The following is a 6,583-nucleotide window of genomic DNA, read 5'->3' as shown; positions in this document are numbered from 1 at the left end:
GTACCTGCTCTTCCACAGCTTGGGATCGTTCTAGCCCGAGCTTTCTACGTTTTTGTTTACACTGGCCGAGATCTTGGGTAGACTGCTAGCTTGTGGCACATTAACTTCGGGTCTATGCCTGGCATGCCTGCAGCCTTCCATGCAAAGAGGTCGACATTATCTTGCAGGAACTGTACGAGTGATTCTTTTATATCTCCTTTTAGGATTGTACCGACATTGGTTGTTTGGTCCGGGATATCTCCGATCTGGAGTTTCTCTACTTCACCTTCGGATTGTGGACATAGTTCTTCCCGCCTCTGAGCTCCACCGAGTTCGATTGTGTGGAATTCTTCTCCTTTGCCTCTGAGGTTTAAACTTTCATTATAGCAGCGACGTGCCATCTTCTGGTCTGCTCTTATTGTAGCTATTCCTTCTGCAGTTGGGAACTTCATGCATAGATGTGGAATCGGGACTACTGCGCCGAGCTGATTCAATGTTATCCGACCTATTAAGACATTGTATGCTGAGCTTAAGTCGACCACAATGTAGTTTATTTTGAGTGTTCTTGACTAGTTTCCTTTTCCAAAGGTCGTGTGAAGTGAGACGTATCCAAGTGGTTGAACTAGGGTGTCTCCCAGTCCGAATAGGCTGTTCGGATATGCTCTGAGTTCTTTTTCTTCTAGGCCGAGTTTGTCGAAGGCAGTTTTGAATAATATGTCGGCGGAGCTTCCTTGGTCTATCAGTATGCGGTGGAGATTTGCGTTTGCCAATACGATAGTGATGACCATAAGATCGTCGTGTCCTGGGATGATGCCGGATGCGTCTTCTTTGGTAAAAGTAATTATGGGGATGTCGGGTGTTTCTTCTCTTCCCTCAACATGATATACTTCTTTGAGATATCTTTTGCGAGATGATTTGGAAATCCCGCCTCCTGTAAATCCTCCGTGTATCATGTGGACGTGTCTTTCAGGTGTACGGGGTGGCCGTTCTGCCTGTCCGACATCTTCATCCCTTTTTCTTTTCCTGGGATCGTCTGCTCGGCTCGCCAAATACCGATCTAATTTTCCTTCTCTTACCAGTTTCTCTATGATATTTTTTAAGTCGAAACATTTGTTGTTGGAATGTCTATAGATTCGATGATATTCGCAATATTCTGCCCGGTTTCCTCCTCTTTTTTTGCTTGAGTGGTCGAGCCGGAGGGATACCCGAAGAGGGGGTATAATTGTGGTATTTTTTGATCTTTTCCCCATATCGATCTTCTTTTTTCTTGGGTTCTTTGTCCTTATCGCGGGAGGAGTTGGAGAGTCCAGATTATGAGGTCTCTCCTAGTCGAGCATTTTCCTCCATGTTGGTATACTTCTCTGCTCATTCTTGTACCTCATTTAGAGATGTGGGATGCTTTTTCGATATGGATTGGCTAAAAGGCCCTTCTCGTAGGCCATTGATGAGGCCCATGATGACTGCTTCTGTGGGCAAATTTTGTATATCTAGACATGCCTTGTTGAATCTTTTCATGTAGCTACGAAGACTTTCTCGATCTCCTTGTTTGATTCCTAGTAGGCTTGAGGCGTGCTTGGTTTTGTCTTTCTGGATAGAAAATCTGGCTAGAAACTTTTTAGCTAGGTTGTCGAAGCTTGAGATGAACCTGGGGGGTAGATTGTCGAACCATTTGATCGCCATTTTTGTTAAGGTAGTCGGGAAGGCTTTGCAGCGGACTGCGTCTAAAGCGTCAGTGAGGTACATTCGACTTCTGAAATTACTGAGGTGATGGCTGGGATCTGCCTTGCCATCGTATAAGGCCATATCCGGGAGTTTAAAGTCTTTTGGGATTTTGGTCTTCATGATATCCTTGGTAAATGGATCCTGGTCTTTGCGGGAGCTGTCTTCGTGGGTGGATCGAATCGCCTTGGCTTTGAGATCGGTTTTGAGTTTTAGGAGTTTGTCCTCCAATTTCCGGCATCGCCTTATCTCCCATTGTAGGTCCTTCCCAACTTCTCGCTAATGTTGGGCTTCTTTCTCAAGTTGTTTTAAACGATCTTGAAGCGTCTCGAGAGCTCCCTGCTTTGGTGAATTTTTGTCTCCGTTAGGTTGCGGGATATCCTTTGGCGTAGTGTCCGCATTTTTGTGGGGCATTTTGTCTTCTAGACCTGAATCGTGGTCGTTGTCATGGTCATCTGCCATGATGATGGGATGACTTCCAGGTTCCCCGGCAACGGCGCCAATGCTCCGAGGGTTACCTGAAACTGTAGGTCGATCTCGGACGAGATATTTTGTACTGGTCGGAGCTGTTGCTTCTGACTTGTAGGACCTGGTGGAGGTGCTGATCTTTTGTCACCGGAGGGTGGTGGTACCTGCCAGGGACTCCGATGCTTAAGTTAGCAAGGGTATTAAGCAGGTTTTTGGTAGAATAAGAGTACGAGTTATACCTGGGTGCTCCAATGTATTTATAATGGTGTAGAGTGACCTTTTCAGATAAGATAAGTTAGTTATCTTATCTTATCTTTATCTTATCTTTCGTGGGAACCGCCCTTATCTCTATGGGCTTGGGCTGCCTTTGGATTTGGATCATGTTCCTCTGTTTGGGCCCTTTATTGGGCTTTTCTAGCGGTTTGGCCGAGCTCTTTGAGAAGAGGTCAGGTAGTTTGACTTGAAGAGGTCGGTCGTCTCGTTGCTAATCATCCCGGGTCAGATAGCTTGACCCAGGGTATGAACAGTTACCACATTTGAAAATATTTCTGTCTGCAACACCTACATAAATAAATTAATAAAAATCACACTTTCTTTATCATTCTTCCATACAACTCTATTCTCTCTAACTTATATTGATATATTTATATTGATATATTGTAGATAGTTAGAGAGAGAGAGGAGAGGAGAGGAAATAATAATTAAATTAAATAAATTATTATTTTATATGCTTGATTCTAATTAGTAATCATAATACTTTATTTATAATTCCATCAGTCTAATTCTGCATTTCTTCGTGCAACCAATCACTAGGGGTGGCAATATGCACCCTACCTGTGGGTATCTAACCCGATCCACAGCGGGTAGGGTAGAGTGCGGGTAAGGTTCTCGTGCAGGATGGGTAGGGTGCGGGTTGAGTCTCGACCCTACCCGACCAACTTGCACCCTATATATGTATATGTTATATACTTATATAAAATTATGTTTCACGTGGATGTTAAACCAAAGACCTCTCACTAAATGCAAAAGATCCTTAGCCACTAAAAAATATCATTAATTGATGATTTAATACTTTTTTTTACATAAAAGTCATTTCTATTTTAAATTATCATCAACTTATATAATAATGTCGCATCTTTTTTGTAACCCACGGATAGGTTCGGGTACCCGCAGGTTAAAAATAGGTAGGATTAGGGTTGAAATATTCTCAATCCGCAGGCAGGATAGGGTTAGGGTTGGTTCCAAACCCTACTCTACCTTATCCATTGCCACCCTACCAATCACACCTTATAAGTTTTAAGCAATATTATTCAGAAAGAAATATGTTACACATACATGTCTTTTGGTATATAAGTTTATACAAGTTAACACTAACCCAACAAAACCCACTTTCAAATCGCGCGTGTGAAATCACGAGTTCCTCCTCCAACGTTTATATACCGCGTTCCTCCTCTGATGAGGGGATAATTTATACGCTTTTTGGCATTATTTTTAGTATGTTTTTAGTATATTTTAGTTAGTTTTTAAAATTCACTTTTCTGGACTTTACTATGAGTTTGTGTGTTTTTCTGTGATTTTAGGTATTTTCTGGCTGAAATTGAGGGACCTGAGCAAATATCTGATTCAGAGGCTGAAAAGGACTGCAGATGCGGTTGGATTCTGACCTCCCTGCACTCGAAGTAGATTTTCTGGAGCTACAAAAGCCCAATTGGCGCGCTCTCAACTGCGTTGGAAAGTAAACATCCTGGGCTTTCCAGCAATGTATAATAGTCCATACTTTGCCCGAGATTTGATGGCCCAAACAGGCGTTCCAAGTCAGCTCAAGAATTCTGGCGTAAAACGCCGGAACTGGCACAAGAATGGGAGTTAAACGCCCAAACTGGCACAAAAGCTGGCATTTAACTCCAAGAAGAGTCTCTACACGAAAATGCTTCAATACTTAGCCCAAGCACACACCAAGTGGGCCCGAAAGTGGATTTTTATGTCATTTACTCATTTCTGTAAACCCTAGCTACTAGTTCTCTATAAGTAGGACCTTTTGCTATTGTATTTTCATCTTTTGATCACTTTAGATCTTTAGATCATCTTTGGATGTTTATTCCTTAGATCATGGAGGCTGGCCTCTCGGCCATGCCTAGACCTTGTTCTTATGTATTTTCAACGGTGGAGTTTCTACACACAATAGATTAAGGTGTGGAGCTCTGCTGTACCTCGAGTATTAATGCAATTACTATTGTTCTTCTACTGTGGTATTCTGAGTAGGATTCAAGGATTGAATGACTGTGACGGGCTTCAAACTCGCGATTGTGGGGCGTTAGTGACAGACGTAAAAGAATCACTGGATTCTATTCCGACATGATCGAGAACCGACAGCTGAATAGCCGTGCTGTGACAGAGCGCGTTGAACATTTTCACTGAGAGGACGGGACTGTAGCCATTGACAACAGTGATGCCCAACATACAGCTTGCCATGGAAAGGAGTAAGAAGGATTGGATGAAGATAGTAGGAAAGTAGAGAGACGGAAGGGACAAAGCATCTCCATATGCTTATCTGAAATTCTCACCAATGAATTACATAAGTATCTCTATCTTTACTTTATTCATAAATCATCCATAACCATTTGAATCTGCCTAACTAAGATTTACAAGATGACCATAGCTTGCTTCATACCAACAATCTCCGTAGGATCGACCCTTACTCGCGTAAGGTTTATTACTTGGACGACCCAGTGCACTTGCTAGTTAGTTGTGCGAAGTTGTGATAAAGAGTTGAGATTGCAATTGAGCATACCATGTTGATGGCGCCATTGATGATCATAATTTCGTGCACCAAGTTTTTGGCGCCGTTGCCGGGGATTGTTTGAGTTTGGACAACTGACGGTTCACCTTGTTGCTTAGATTAGGTATTTTTCAGAATTTTTAAGAATGAATTCTAGTGTTTCAAGGTGATGTTCTCATCATCACCAAAGCTGATTGATCTTCATCAATTTAGCTCTTGAATGTAATGTCCTACTGAAGCTTGGCTAGCCATGTCTAATTCCTTTAGACTAAAGCTTTAGACTAACATTGCATGATTCCTGGAATTCTTATTAAAAATTTTGAATCTCTTTATTTTCTTCTCCATATACTTTTCGAATAAACAAAAAAAATTACAAAATCATAAAAACCAAAAATATTTCTTGTTTGAGTCTAGTGTCTCATTTTAAGTTTGGTGTCAAATGCATGCAGTCTTCGAATTCATGCATGTGTCTTCATTGATCTTCAAGTTGTTCTTGATGATTTCCTTGCTCTGATCTTTAAATTCTCTTGTCTTGATTGTTTTGTTGTTTCTCATATGAATTCTCAGTTTGTTAGTGTCAATAGTATACAAACTTCTAAGTTTGGTGTCTTGCATGCATTGTTTATTTGATTTTAGTTGCATTTTGATTTTTCCTCATCATTAAAAATCCAAAATATTTTTAATTTGTGTCTTTTCAAGTCAATAATACAGAGAATTGAAGATTCAGAATATACAGCAGAGGAATTACACAGAAAAAGCTGGGCATTCAAAACTCCCAGTGAGGAAGGAAAACTGGCGTTTAAACGCCAGCCAGGATACCTGGCTGGGCGTTTAACGCCCAAAAGGGTAGCATTTTGGGCGTTAAACGCCAGAATGTATACCATTATGGGCGTTTAACGCCAGGATGGCACAAGAGGGAAGATTTTGTTTTTAATTTTTTTCAAGTTTCCATAATTTTTCAAAATCAAATCTTTTTCAAATCATATCTTTTCAATCATATATTTTCAAAATCAATTTCTTTCTATTTTTCAAAAATACTTGCTAACAATTAATGATTTGATTCAACATTTCAAGTATGTTGCCTTATCTGTTGAGAAAGGTTTAATGTTCGAATCATGTCAAATTTCTTGTTAGCCAAGTCATTAATTTTCAAAATCAAATCTTTTTTTAAATTATTTTTCAATCATATCTTTTCAATCATATCTTTTTAAAATCATAACTTTTCAATCATATCTTTTTAATCACATCTTTTTCAAAAAAGTTTTCAAATCATATCTTTGTTATTTCTAATTTCAAAGTCTTTTTCAAAAATCACTTTATCTCTTTCCCAATCATATTTTTCGAAAATCATTCTTCAATTTTTCAAAATGTTTTTAAAATCTTTTTAATTAATTTTCGAAAATTTCTTTCCCTCTTCTCACATCCTTCTATTTATGGACTAACATGTACAATTCGAACTCTATCTTTCTAAGTTCGAATTCTTCTAACTCTTCCTTCTATTTTTCTTTTCCTCTGACACCTCAAGGAATCTCTATACTGTGACATAGAGGATTTCATATTTTTTTTGTTTTCTTCTCTTTCATATGAGCAGGAGCAAAGACAAAAGCATTCTTGTTGAGGCTGACCCTGAACCTGAAA

The sequence above is a fragment of the Arachis duranensis genome, chromosome 1 (genome assembly GCF_000817695.3).
Source record: "Arachis duranensis cultivar V14167 chromosome 1, aradu.V14167.gnm2.J7QH, whole genome shotgun sequence".
NCBI lineage: Eukaryota > Viridiplantae > Streptophyta > Magnoliopsida > Fabales > Fabaceae > Arachis > Arachis duranensis.
Note: the sequence above shows the minus strand (reverse complement) of the source record.